Here is a 15,793-nt window from a genome sequence, read left to right on the forward strand (position 1 = left end):
TATCAAACCTATTTAATATGTATATTCCTCCCCACACACATAATTTGAGAATTTCTCCTATTAGTCTAGTTGTATTGATTTTGTTTATACAAAATCATTTTCATTTTATATAATCAAAATTTTCCATTTTGAAGTTATGAAATTCTATATTCTTTGTTCAGTTTTGACTTAGACTATTATAATTTTTTTACTCTAATTATAGATGTTATATAACCCTCTTATTGATTTTTTATGACTGTTTGCATTAAGGTTCATCCATGTGGCATATAGAAAATAAGCTGGGTCCAAATTAATTTTTTTCCAAGCACCTTTCTAGTTTTCCTACCAAAACCAATCAAATTATGAGTCATTCCTTCAGTAGTTTTGTACATTTGAATTTACTGAAAAATGAGCTAGCGTGTTAAGGTTTTTTTTTTTTTTTTAATATTACTTAGTTAATGCATTCCATTGGTCTATGTTTCCATTTTTTGATCAATAACAAATACATATTGAGGATTAGTACTTTATAATATATACATATATATATATACATATATGTGTGTATATATATTATAAAGTAGTAATCCTCAAAATTTATATACATATGTATATATTTAAAGTTAAATATATATATTTAAATGAGTAAGATTTCCAAATTATTCATGTTTTGTTAACTATTTCTATTTGAGAATTTAGGCTTTTTGCTCTTCCACATGAACTTTGTAATTATAATCTAATTATGTAACAAATAGATGGTCCAACTCCCTTGTACATAATCCAAGAAAATTGTAAAGTTAATAATGACCAAATATTATAGATCTAGATGTAGAAATTATTAAGAAGCTATATTAAATGGTATCTCTTACCCCTGACTTACAAAAAAATCAGGTAGAAGTCCATAGGCAAGAGTAAAAGGAAACTTTCAAACATAAGTGAGGATCATGACAAGAAATAAAAAATGCATAGTCTACAATGTTTTGTGTATAGAGGGTTCACAGAAGAGACCTTCACTAAGAAAGTCCAAAGCAGATCAAAAACCGCAAGATTATAGGAAGACGAACATTGTGCTGTGACAGTCAAACTAGGACAATTAAAGTTTTGGAGTCTCTTAAGCCCCTAAACCTCTGTCCTGAGATGCAAAATGGGTTGTGTAGATCAAATATTCTGAACCTTCAAGTCCCAAAGGTACTTAATTTTCAGATGTGGAGACCAGCACAAGAAACCTAGAGAACTCAGGACGAGACCAACGAATGATGAAGTAATTTTTAATATATAAAAAATACTACAAGAAACATAGGCAAGCAGGACAGTTTTGAAATAATATGTTAAATAGTTTTTTATGTAGAAACTGGAAAAGGTAGAGTAAATCTACTTCTGGAAGAATCATTATATATAACTAGAGAACTGTGAGCATGCATAGACATTCTGCAATTAACTCCAGGACATTTACCATATAGTTAAGAGAAGGTTTTTCTATTGCCTACATAATCAGAACTGAGAAGAACTTTATTTTTAATAGCTTTTTATTTTTCAAAATATATGAAAAGATAGTTTTCAACATTCATACTTGCAAAATCTTGTGTTCCAGATTTTTCTCCCTTCTTCCTCATCCCCCCTTCTCCTAGACAGCAAGTAATTCAATATACATTAAACATGTACAATTGTTCTAAACATATTGCTACATTTATCATTCTCTGTAAGAAAAATCAGATCACAAAAGGAAAAAAAGAGAGGGGAAAAAACAGGCAAGCAAGCAACAACAACAAAAAAAGGTGAAAATACTATGTTGTGATCCACATTTAGTCCTCATAGTTCTCTCACAGGATGAAGATGGGGGTTTCCATCTTAAGTCTATTAAAATTGTCCTGGATCACCTCATTGTTGAAAAGTACCAAGCCCATCACAATTGGTCATCACATAATCTTGTTGCTGTGTACAATGTTCTATTGGTTCTTCTCACTTAGCATCAGTTCGTGTAAATCTGACAAGTACTTTAAAAGGCACTAGCAACGAGAACTCTGGCTCTTTAACTTGTATTCCTTCAACTTTTCCTTTCTGACATATACATGTGAACCTGTGAAACAGTCTTGGTCCTTGATATTTGCATTTGTTCTTTTCTATTTTAAATGAAGGGATTAGAGATTCCAGCTTTGTGGATTTTAGTATGTCAGGAGAGTGATACTGGCATTCCATCATCTCCTAGTCTAGGTTTGGTAGTACACTCTAAAGAATTAGAAATAGCCCTTTAGAATTGCCTTTGGGACCAAACTCAATGATAATGGATATAGGGATTAATCTGGCAATCATGTCTCATCTAGGCTTGAGAGATGAGACTCAGTGTTAAGTGAGAGCAAGGTTATGTAGAAGCTATGTTAAAAATGAACCCATTCTATCCAAAAATTAGAGAAATAGAGGGAACTATGTACCCCTCATGTTGCTTGAAAATATTTGTATTTGTTTATATATCTTCAAAAAAATCTAATTGATGGTAAATGGTTAACTGAAACTGGAATATTAATTAACTGGCACCTAACACTGGGAGACATAATCAATTGAGGCTTAAGTTCATAGTTTACAAAAAGTTATAATACCCCAGGTCCCATGGGGATACCTCTATAACACACAGGGAAAGATTGAATGATCCCAAAACAAATTACATTCATATACTTTTTAAACTTTTCAGCAAACAATATGAAATAGAGGATTCTTTTTTAATTCTGCTGTGTGTATGAAATGACAATCTCTCTCTCTCTCTCTCTCTCTCTCTCTCTCTCTCTCTCTCTCTCTCTCTCTCATTTGTTTGGAAATAAAATAAATAAAACACAACATAACCCACATAATCAATTCTCCCTTGTCATTCAAAATAATCCTCTTTGGAAGAAGTTACACTTCTAGAGATGTTATCATTGCTCCAATAATTTCTCAATGCCTTCTTTTGGAAATGCCCTCAGAGTCAGTTTTTAAGCCACATAAGGAAATCAGTATATATTTTTTAATCATAGGCAAAACTCCCTTAGTCTTATATTGTATTTTAATCCTCTCTCTTTGCTTCAGTGAGCTTGGCTTCCTCTGTCCTTCACTGATTAGCCAATATCTGGAAGAAAGAGGCGTTATCTCTCCATGTGGGAGCTGACAGCAGAAAGACTCGGGTGGCATAGAGGCTTTGCAATTAGGGAGCAAGAATTGGCAATAGATTCAAAGGTATCTAGAAGGTATAGGGAGTTTTCTGTGGAACACAACAAGAAGTAGATTGATGAAAAGGTTTTTTGGTTTGTTCCTTTTTATTTGCTTTCTGGCTTCTGTTGTCAGTGTTGTAAATTACTAAGGATATAAATGGCTGCGCTATAATGATAATCTTCAGAAGTTTAAAAAGCTATATTTTGATATCATACTGCATAATATAAATCTGTCCTCATGCATAAATATGGCCTTATGTTTTCTCTCAGGTTTTGATTTTGTTTCATATATCTATCTACCAATCTATCATCATGATCTATCAACAGTCTCTCCATCTCTGTCTCACAGATAGTGCCTATCTACCTGTCTATCTCTGTTTATTTCTATCCATTTATTATTTTTCAGTAAACGATCACTTCAGAAAGAAGAAAACTTCAGCTAGGTGGTCTAGTGGATAGAACATCAGCCCTGAAGTCAGGAAGACCAAAGTTCAAATCCTGTCTTAGACACTTGATACTTAATACCTATGTGACCCTGAGCAAGTCACTTAATCCCAACTGCCTCCCCAGGAGAAAAAAAAAAAAAAAAAAAAGAAAAGAAAGAAAAACTTCGGCCTTATCTATCAAATGAAGAGGAAAAGAGTATTTTCCTTTGTCATCAATTGAAATGGTGAATCCAGTTCAAGAATCTAGGAAAATCAGAGGCAGTTGGGACTAAATTCAATATGGAAACCCAGGAAAGAAAGAAAAGGGGCCAGCTTTTTGTATGTCCCTTCCAGCATGATTTGTTTTATTAGACTAGACTGTAAGCACCTTTGCTTTCAGTTTTTAATCACAGGCCAAGATTCTTATCTAAGATTATTTAAAACTCCCAGTAGACAAAGGAAAAGACAAAATGACCTCTTCTAACATGAAATGACATTTCATTCATCTAGAATAAAACAATTTAGTATTCTCCATACCTATATGCTTATTCCTTTAAATATCGAAATTAAACTTTTAAAATTTTTTTTGTTCCCCTTTCCTTCCTTCATAAATAGTATAAAATATTTACAGCAAATACTTCCCTAAGTCTTTCATAACCGCCTAGGCCCAACCAGTCCAATATCAGAACATCAGCCACTAGAGACAGTAAAGGGGGCTGGTGGTGAGAGAGGTGAAATAACAAACAGTATCTCAGTCCTTTGAGGGAGATGTTTTCTGACCAACAAGGAGAGAGAAAAAAATCAGCTCCCTTATGACTCCTCCACTTCTTCAAGTCCCAGTTATTCAGGCTGCCTAGGCAAAAATGCTTTCCCACAGCTGCCATTTCCTGCTCTCAATGCACTTCTGTAATAATCTTCTGGAGTCTAATATCCTGCTCTGGCCTCGATGCCCTGCCCTCTCCTAGACCTTTGATAGTCTCTTCTGTTCTCTTGAGCTTGATTCTATCTTAACAAACTTTCCTTTGTTTTACAACTCTTCCTATCACACTCCTACCTTCTTACATTCCAGAAAATGCATTCTAGCCATTCTCTCCAGAATGGGATAAGTCTTTTTTTCCAACTCCTCTTCCTATTGTCTAACTTAATAAGTTAAAAGGAAAATTTGGAACATTCTTCATGCATTGATACTTTCAGACGTTTTCTTCTTAACATTCTTCTTATTTCAAGTTTATTTTATGAACTTGTCCCAGTTGCTGTAGAACTGATGACTTTTCAGTCATTCTCCTTTCTTTCTGAATTTATTTAGCATGTTTTGTCATAGGCTTTAACTCCATAGGCCTTTATCTGTGTGGCCCTTATTATTGCCAAACACTCTTGTTTTCCACTTAATCAAGTTCTTCAAATTCAAACAAATAAAGAAAATGATACAAAAAAAAGAGAAAGAAATAGGGGAATGTTTAAAAAGATTCTCTCATTGTCATCATCTATCAGCAGAAAATTCTGTTTCTTTGAAGTTTGTTCCACTCATATCTTACCATTCCTTGCAAACTTTTGTTTTCATGAATCAGAATTTTCACATTCTTTTCAGATTATCTTTCTATACTTTCACTCTTCCTCTTCTTGACTCCTCCTAAAACTGTTGTTTGTGTATAAAACTGAGAATTTCTCATATAGTTTTCTTTCTTTTAAGTATGTATTAGATTTTATTAATAGTAACAAAATTACTTTGCTTCTTCATTTTCTGTTGTGAATTTTCCTTTGTACTCTTTCGTGGATTTTAATGGTTCATTGATTTTTTTTCCTTTTTTTTTGATATGATTATTATTATACATTAGCTCCTCCACACACATGCATAACCCTTACACCTGAAATAAAGGCACCTCCCTTATAACAAAATATAGTCAAACAAAACAAATCCATAGCTTGCCTGTGTCTGTAAACATCACATTTGGTACCTCTAGCCTCATTTAAAGGTTCTCAAATATCTTGCAGATTTTTAACAATGGTTCAAAAGCTTCTAATGGCACCCCAAACAGTAAATAGTTGTCTGATGCTGCTGCTCTGGAACAATAAACATGTTCATCTTTGAAAAATTATAAATTTGCTTCTGAAGCTGTAAGGGCCCTTTAAATGGGCGGACACAGTGCATCGGGATTGAGGCCCAGAAATAATTTCTGTGGATATTAGGACTGCCCTTGGGCGGGATCCTGGCCATATTGAGATAGCTTCGTAATGGGTGACTCTCTCGCTGATTGGCTGTGTGTGTGACCTCACAGGCCCTATATAAGCCCACTGCAGGCAGCAACCGCCCTCTTTAACCTCCTGCTGTTCACCCTGGCTCCTAGCCTGGGTGGCCAAGCCAAGATGGGTAGCCGAAAGAGGTAAGGATTTTGGTAGTGAACACATGGGTCTTCTGACCAGGTGTTCACCAGGGAACCAACAAGTCAGGGCATCAGTCAGGGCATTATGTGAGTAGGTATAATAAAGGCTTTTAAGATTACACGTGGTTGTTCTTGAGTGCGCTACCGGTTACTAAGCTATAGATTCAAGAGATTGTGGCCAGAGACCTTAGAAGGCCTCAGAGGAGGCGAGCCGGGTAGAGCTCACACTGCAAAGGACAGTGGTCAAAGGTGCTCTGGTGGGTCTAGGACAGACTAGTAATTGTAACTGCCAGGAGAGCACGTTACAAATGGCGCCCATGGAGTTTTATACTTTTAAAACTGCTAGGATCGTCTTTGGAGAGTTGGAACTCCTCTTTTCTTACCTCGTGGATTTTCCACTTCCACAGGTGAGCTTGATTTCCCAACCCCCCACGGGTACTTATAAAACAGTGTCTATGTCTAGAATGGGTTGGAAAATTGCTGTTTTAATCACTAGAATAAATAGACAGTGTGTGATCTTTGACCCAGGAGGAAAAGTAATATCAGATTTATTGATTCACACTCCTGGAGTACAATTCGGTATCAGAAACTCAAACTTTGATTTTTAGGCAAAAGAATTCAGGGATATAGCCGAGTGTTCTAGTAAAGTCATTACTGCACAGACTATCCCCAAGATCTCTTCTAAACAAGAGAAGGGAATTTTGGGATATGTGATTGCTTACAATTTTTAAATTTTGATTTTACATTTTTAAACATTTTTGATTTTACATCTTCAAAGTATTTTGATTTTACATTTTAAAGTTATTTTGGTTTTATATTTTTAATCTATTTCGGTTTTACACTTTTAAATTATTTTGGTTTTACATTTTTAAATTCTTTGCATTTTACCTTAGCAATGCACTTCGGGCATACACAGAAAGTGCAGCTAAGTGACAGACTGACTTTTGTCTGACTTGTTAATCTTTTTGACAACAACTTTGTTTCCACTGTGATGTGGAAAGGCCTGGATGGCATTTGGAAAGGCCCAAGTTGGGCCCTGGGGACATTCCTTCCTAGGTGCAGATCCAGCAGCAGAGTTCATCCCCACCAGAGACATTTGTAACCTGGGGATCCAAGAGAAGGACCAGACAACCAGCCAGAGGGACCAGCCAGATGTCCGCAGCCCTTCAGACGCTGATGGCAGCAATGTCCCTCCTGACCATGACACCAGAGACAGCAGACACAGTTCCAGTGTTGCAGCTGAAATGGATTGTTTTGGGTGATACGCAATATAAAGACTGTAAATGGACAATGGGCCTGCTTGCTTCTCCCGTGGCCACTTGCCATATGGTGGCCTGGGAAGAGGCTTTGCCCTATGCTTTCTATTGAAGGACTATGCTTTTAAATTAGTGGGTGAAAAACCAACACACCCACCTGCCATTGTTATTGAGACAATGTTACTGGACATGACTTTGCTTATGTGCACCTGTGAAACTAGAATTGTTCTAGAATTGTGAAAAGTGCAATTGAGAATTGTGATAAACTAGAATTGCTCTAGGATTGTGACAAGTGCAATTGAGAATTGTGATAAACTAGAATTGTTCTAGGATTGTGACAAATGCAATTGAGAATTGTGATAAACTAGAATTGTTCTAGGATTGTGACAAGTGCAATAGAGAATTGTGATAAGCTAGAATTGTTCTAGAATTGTGAAAAGTGCAATTGAGAATTGTGATAAACTAGAATTGCTCTAGGATTGTGAAAAGTGCAATAGAGAATTGTGATAAGCTAGAATTGTTCTAGAATTGTGAAAAGTGCAATTGAGAATTGTGATAAACTAGAATTGCTCTAGGATTGTGACAAGTGCAATTGAGAATTGTGATAAGCTAGAATTGTTCTAGGAGTGTGAAAAGTGCAACAGAAAATTGTAAGAAACTAGAATTGGTCTAGAACTGTGATAAATGTAACTAGAATTGTGACAACCTACCTACTAATATTTGTTAACTAGAATTGTGATGTTTTACCTTGTTGACTTCCCACCTCAGTGTTGACATCCTACCTCTTTGGCATATTATCTCGAGTATGACTTTGATGAATGGGTTGAACACTTGGGCCACTGTTGAGCCTGGTTCTCATTGTCATACTTCTGTTTACTGATCTGCTGCTTTGTACCTCCTTGGGCATAACACTGTCATCTCATGGATCAAGTGAACTATAGCTGGTGCTAAAAGTTTAGCTTGGTGAGATGTGCGGTTCCCGCAAAACAAGAGAAAGGGAATTGTAAGGGCCCTTTAAATGGGCGGACACAGTGCATCGGGATTGAGGCCCAGAAATAATTTCTGTGGATATTAGGACTGCCCTTGGGCGGGATCCTGGCCATATTGAGATAGCTTCGTAATGGGTGACTCTCTCGCTGATTGGCTGTGTGTGTGACCTCACAGGCCCTATATAAGCCCACTGCAGGCAGCAACCGCCCTCTTTAACCTCCTGCTGTTCACCCTGGCTCCTAGCCTGGGTGGCCAAGCCAAGATGGGTAGCCGAAAGAGGTAAGGATTTTGGTAGTGAACACATGGGTCTTCTGACCAGGTGTTCACCAGGGAACCAACAAGTCAGGGCATCAGTCAGGGCATTATGTGAGTAGGTATAATAAAGGCTTTTAAGATTACACGTGGTTGTTCTTGAGTGCGCTACCGGTTACTAAGCTATAGATTCAAGAGATTGTGGCCAGAGACCTTAGAAGGCCTCAGAGGAGGCGAGCCGGGTAGAGCTCACACTGCAAAGGACAGTGGTCAAAGGTGCTCTGGTGGGTCTAGGACAGACTAGTAATTGTAACTGCCAGGAGAGCACGTTACATGAAGCAATTTTAAACTGTAAAGATCATACACATGATTTTTATGTTCACACAATGATTATATCAAACTCAGAAGTAAAATATAGTGTGGCAATTTCTCAACTTGTCATCAAATTGTTTCTAAACCATCAAAGGTTTCAACATTTGAGTGAAAACTTATTCTCAATGCATGGTCAGATATACATACATACCTTTAAATGTGTTCTGTGTCCTGTACCAATGCAGCTCCTTCATTCCTCTCTGCTATTTTGTAATTAAATTTCATCAGCTATGTAATCACAGATTCAAATGTTGCTTTCTTGCAACACAAATATCAGTGCTTTGCAAACAGTGCTTTGCAAAGCACAATTTCTGGTGGTATTGCAAACTAGTTTAAAACCACCATGGGCTATCACAAGTATTCTTTTAAATGAAATAATTGGCAATGTTGGTTTGTCATATAGTAGAGTCTCTATGACAGTATAGCTGATGTGCCACAAGTAAGAGAAAAAAATCTGGTCTAAAGGTTTTTTCTATACAAAGGCTAGATTTTGCATTGATGTTGCAAAAAATGAAGCCATGTATGCAAATAAAGTTTAAGTAAATTTATCAGTCAACATAGTACTTGTCATTAGTCAATAGAACAGTAAATATTGTATAACAAAATGAGCAATTTATTTTTATTGATTATTCAGAAAATCATTTCTTTCAGAATCTGAAAATATTGGTAACAGCAGTGTTTAGGTATGGGGGAATGTCCTGATGTCTGTATATTATTAGGACACAAGCATTAGGAGGAATATATAATTGTATTGTCAGTCTTCTTAATTTCAAGGTTACTCATTACATTGACAAGAAATTTCAAGTGTTTCAGTTATCTTCCTTTATGTCACTGTAGGAATTACATAACATGTTTTCCTAGTTCTACTAACATTCCTCTTCACCAGTTCTTATAACTTCATATGTTTCTCTGAATTTATCCCTTTCATAATTTGTTATCCTCATCATAATAAAAATAATACCATTTTTATTCAGATATTATAAGTTGTTCAATCATTTGTTGATCAATGGTTGCTCACTTTGTTTCTAGGACTTTTCTCAAAATAAAAATGCTGCCATAAATATTTTTATATAAAGTGACACTATTTTTTTCTGTCTTTAACTTCCTTGGGGTATATATTTAGAAGGAGTCTTAATATGTCAAAGAATATGTATAATTTAATGACTTTGGGGAGTATATTACAAGTTATTTTGATTTTTGGTTTGCCTCACTATTAGTGATCTAGAACATTTTTATATAACTTTTGATGTTGCAATTCATTTTTTGAAATTTTTTTCTTCATATCATTTGAACATTACCTATCGGGTAATATTTATTCTTATATATTATAAACCTATTCTTAAATAAATCCAATAAAGCATCATAGTACAAATAAGTATAGAAAACTTTCCTCACCTTTTCTAACTTCTAACAGATCTAAAAAATACACTATACCAAAGTGTGATGTGGAAATCTAAGGAAAAAATCACAAGTCATTTATTTGTTCCTGGTCAACAGAGGAAGAAAGACTGAGAAGTTGATAGATACTTAGAATGGAGTAAAACTAGAACTATGTTCTGCCAAATATAGTGAGTATTGGGATAAGAAGAGGACCCAGATCCATATTGGACACTTTATGAATGATACAGAAACAATTACTAATTGACAGGATTATCAGGTACTCCTTTGTGTTATGGGTCAGAACTCTGAACTTGAAATAAAGAATTTTTGCAAGGTACTAATTAAGTGGAAAAGATGAGACAATGGGTATCTTAACAGTAGCTTTCTTGGGGATGGAAAGTATGAAAGGGAGATATGTATGTGTCTATTTGTGTGTATGTGTATATATATATATATATATATACATATATATATATATATATATATATATACATATATATATATATATATATATATATATATGTATATATATATATATATATATATATATGTCCTTAACTATAGCCTGCTTGGGGATGGTGGAGGATGAAAGGAGAAAAAAGAATAAAGTAAAAAAGGTGCACATCAGAGAACAAAAGATCAATTTACAAGGAAATAAAGAAAAGATGGATACTCATGAATATAATTTCTTCTATTAATACATTTTGCCTAAATTAGCATTTGTTGTTATATATTTTGAATTCTTTCTGATGTTTTGCTAGGCACATGACAATGTTCTCTTTTGTTTTGTTTCATTTCATTTTGTATTGCTTTTCTATTTTAAGTTCTTCAAATAAAATACATTTTTTTGGAAAAGGATATAATAAAATCTATATATTTTTAGCATTTTATTGAGGGGGCAAAGAATTGGAATCTGAAAGAATGCCTATCAATTGGAATACTATTGAGCATTAGAAATGATGAAGTGATTGGTTTCAGAGATAGATAGGAAGACTTGTATGAATTAATACAGATTGAAGTAAATAGAACTAGGAGAACAGTTTGCATATTGAATGTAATATAGAAGCAAATATTTTTGAAAGAATTATGAAAGAGATGACATGATGGTATACTTAGAGAACCCCAAAGACTCTGCTAAAAAGCTATTAGAAATAATTCAGAATTTTAGCAAAGTCGCAGGATACAAAATAAATCCACATAAATCCTCAGGATTTTTATACATTACCAACACAATCCAACAGCAAGAGATACAAAGAGAAATTCCATTCAAAATAACAGTCGATAGTATCAAATATTTGGGAATATATCTACCAAAGGAGAGTCAGGAATTATATGAGCAAAATTACAAAACACTTGCCACAAAAATAAAGTCAGATTTAAATAATTGGAAAGACATTCAATGTTCTTGGATAGGCCGAGCGAATATAATAAAGATGACAATACTCCCCAAACTAATCTATTTATTTAGTGCTATACCAATCAGACTCCCAAGAAACTATTTTAATGACCTAGAAAAAATAACAACAAAATTCATATGGAAGAATAAAAGGTCGAGAATTGCAAGGGAACTAATGAAAAAAAAGTCAGAGGAAGGTGGTCTAAGTGTACCTGATTTAAAGCTATATTATAAAGCAACAGTCACCAAAACCATTTGGTATTGGCTAAGAAATAGACTAGTTGATCAGTGGCATAGGTTAGGTTCACAGGACAAGATAGTGAATAAAAATAGCAATCTAATCTTTGACAAACCCAAAGATCCCCAATTTTGGGATAAGAATTCATTATTTGACAAAAACTGCTGGGAAAACTGGAAATTAGTATGGCAGAAACTAGGCATGGACCCACATTTAACACCACATACTAAGATTAGATCAAAATGGGTCCAAGATTTAGGCATAAAGAACGAAATCATAAATAAATTGGAGGAACATGGGATGGTTTACCTCTCAGACTTGTGGAGGAGGAAGGAGTTTGTGTCCAAGGGAGAACTAGAGACCATTATTGATCACAAAATAGAACATTTTGATTACACCAAATTAAAAAGTTTCTGCACAAACAAAACTAATGCAAACAAGATTAGAAGGGAAGTAACAAATTGGGAAAAAATTTTTACAGTTAAAGGTTCTGATAAAGGCCTCATCTCCAAAATATACAGAGAATTGACTTTAATTTATAAGAAATCAAGCCATTCTCCAATTGATAAATGGTCAAAGGATATGAACAGACAATTTTCAGATGATGAAATTAAAACTATTTCCACTCATATGAAAGAGTGTTCCAAATCACTATTGATCAGAGAAATGCAAATTAAGACAACTCTGAGGTATCATTACACACCTGTCAGATTGGCTAAGATGACAGGAACAAATAACGATGAATGTTGGAGGGGCTGTGGGAAAACTGGGACACTGATGCATTGTTGGTGGAGTTGTGAAAGAATCCAACCATTCTGGAGAGCAATCTGGAATTATGCCCAAAAAGTTATCAAAATGTGCATACCCTTTGACCCAGCCATACTACTACTGGGCTTATACCCCAAGGAACTACTAGAGAAGGGAAAGGGTCCTGTATGTGCCAAAATGTTTGTGGCAGCCCTTTTCATAGTGGCTAGAAGCTGGAAGATGAATGGATGTCCATCAATTGGAGAATGGTTGGGTAAACTATGGTATATGAATGTTATGGAATATTACTGTTCTATAAGAAATGACCAACAGGAGAAATACAGAGAGGCTTGGAGAGACTTACATCAACTGATGCTGAGTGAAACGAGCAGAACCAGAAGATCATTATACACTTCAACAATGATACTGTACGAGGATGTATGCTGATGGAAGTGGATTTCTTCAACATAGAGAAGAGCTAATCCAATTCCAATTGATTAATGATGGACAGAACCAGCTACATCCAGAAAAGGACTGGGAAATGAATGTAAACTGTTATTTTTACCTTCTGAATCCAATTCTTCCTGTGCAACAAAAAATTCGGTTCTACACACATATATTGTATCTAAATTATACTGTAATATATTTAACATATATAAGACTGCTTGCCATCAGGGGGAGGGGGTTGGGAGAGGAAGGGAAAAAATCTGAATAGAAGTAAGTGCAAGGGATAATGTTGTAAAAAATTACCCATGCATATGTACTGTCAAAAAATGTTATAATTATAAAATAAAAAAAAAAAAAAAAAAAAAAAAAAAAAAGAATTATGAAAGAACTTTGTTCAGTTTTATGATCATGATTTCAGAAGACAAATAATGAAACGTTATCTATTTACGGATAGAGAAGTGAGAGACTAGAAATGCATGATCAGGAAACAAACAAACAGTCATATAAAAAGAAAGATAATAGATGATATACCAAGATATAATAGATAAATAGGTACCTATTTTTATTTATGTGTTATTATTCAATTGTGTTCAATTGGTGACCCCATTTGGGGCATTCTTGGCAAAGACTTGGAGTAATTTGACATTTCCTTCTCTAATACTTTTTACAGATAAGGAAACTGAGGCAAACAGGGTTAAGTGGCTTGCTGAGAGTCACACAACTTCTGAAGCTGGATTTGAATCCAGAAATCCCTGTTCTAACCTAGTATTCCAAACACCACACTATATACTTGCCCATATTTTAGATTCAATTTGTTTTACTTAACTATACATGTTTCTAAGAGAGGTTTTGTCTTTTTTTCATTTTCATTTGGGATTAGTATAGAGGAGGAAGATTTGGAGTGATTAATAAGTCTGTTCTTCATATTCATCAGGACTGTCAGTCAATCTACCCCTTCCAGCCAATTATCCTCTTCTGTATTCACCTTCTTCCTTTAAAAATCACCTCCCTCTTGAATCATCTCCCTCTCCATTCTTTAACCCTTTTTCTATTTTTTTTTTTTTTGTCATAGCTTTCCTCTCAGTTATTTTCATCATATGTTTTCTCTCCTATTCCTAAGCTACTGGAGAAAATAACAAAACCTTACCAATTGTGTTCACTACAGGTTACTATTTTCTAATCATAGCTAGATTCTCACTGTGACAAGGTAATCCTTTAGTTCTCCTCAAATTGGTTGCCTATTACAGTCCCTAGTGGTACTTATGAACTATAGTTTTGAGTGAATGTCAATTCAGAAAATGTTCTGACCTTGAAGTAGCTTTCTGAGTACCCATGTGTGAGGGTGACCTCTAGATACCACATAAGCCATTATTACTATATAATTTTTTTTACAGCAGATTAGACTGTTATTTTTCCTTCTCCTTCAACCTGAATAGGTAACTTGGTCAAGGATTACTCCCCATGAAACCAACAGAGACATAGTTCAAAGGAAAACCCCAGGAATAATGGGTATTAACACAGACACAACTCTTGCTACTCCACATTATCTTGGCCTCCCCTCACCCCATCTCCTCCACTAATTTAGAGTCAGGCTTCCATTTTAATGTAAGCACATCATAAATTCTTGCAAATAAAACTCACTTCAGCCCTCAGAATTTTAAAAAGAAAGCTCTCAAACTACAATTCAATAAAGAGAAAACATTTCATTTTTAAAGGTACAGAAGTGTCTGGGAAAGAAAGCATAACTGAGCCATGTGCTTTGATCTCATTCAAGAGCTTCTTTCAGCATTTCAATTTCATTTGTAATTACAGTGGGGGAAGAGAGTTGACTCTACAGGGAATTGGTAGGAAATTATTGCAGAACTATCAGGCAGTATTTTTTGTTATACCTCAATAGTTAAACCACGTATGCAGAAAGTGATTGAGGCACAAATGTGGGTTCCCTCTAAGACAAAGATACACCCCATTTATTTTACATTATTACAATGACAATTATGATAATGTTGATGGGTTTTGAACACCTACACTTTAGTACATGCTCTATAAAATACTTAATTGAACAAACTAGTGAGGTATTAGAATTTTTGTTATTGTACACATATATCAAAACATAATGGTATATATATATATATATATATATATATATATATATATATATATGTTATCTGACTTGCAAGCTTCTCCTTTCTATTTCCATTAGCACTGGCAAACATGTAATGGGCAGGTGATAAAATTAAAATGTGTAAAGGGATAGCTTCCTTTCTAAAAGAGCTCTAACAGTGGCTCTTTAGTTAAAAATTGTTTGTGAAGTAGAGATTTCCAAATGTGAGGCTTTATTCAAACACCAGACATGAGGAGGATCTCTTTGGTAGACATAAATATCACTATCAAACTTTGTCCATTCTCACATTTTTATCAGTCCTTTCTCCTCTTCTCACCACGTGCCCCTTTTTTGCTTCAGGAAAGATGCTATTGCTAGGTGCCATACGTTTCTTATTCACATTAGGTGAGCCAACAAGTACTGATTTTTAAAGTTAGATGGCAATATATAATTTTAAAAATATTATTAGCTTAGTGACCAATTTTCTTTTAAATATTTAAAATCACTTAATTTTGAATATAGATACATAGAAACATAGATAGATGTATATATGTATATGTATACATCTTTCACCTCTCCCACTAAAATGAGATTTTCTTTGTAACATGGATTAAACAAAAAGGGGTAGGTACATCAACAACAATCATAATCTC

The sequence above is a fragment of the Sminthopsis crassicaudata genome, chromosome 1 (assembly GCF_048593235.1).
Source record: "Sminthopsis crassicaudata isolate SCR6 chromosome 1, ASM4859323v1, whole genome shotgun sequence".
NCBI lineage: Eukaryota > Metazoa > Chordata > Mammalia > Dasyuromorphia > Dasyuridae > Sminthopsis > Sminthopsis crassicaudata.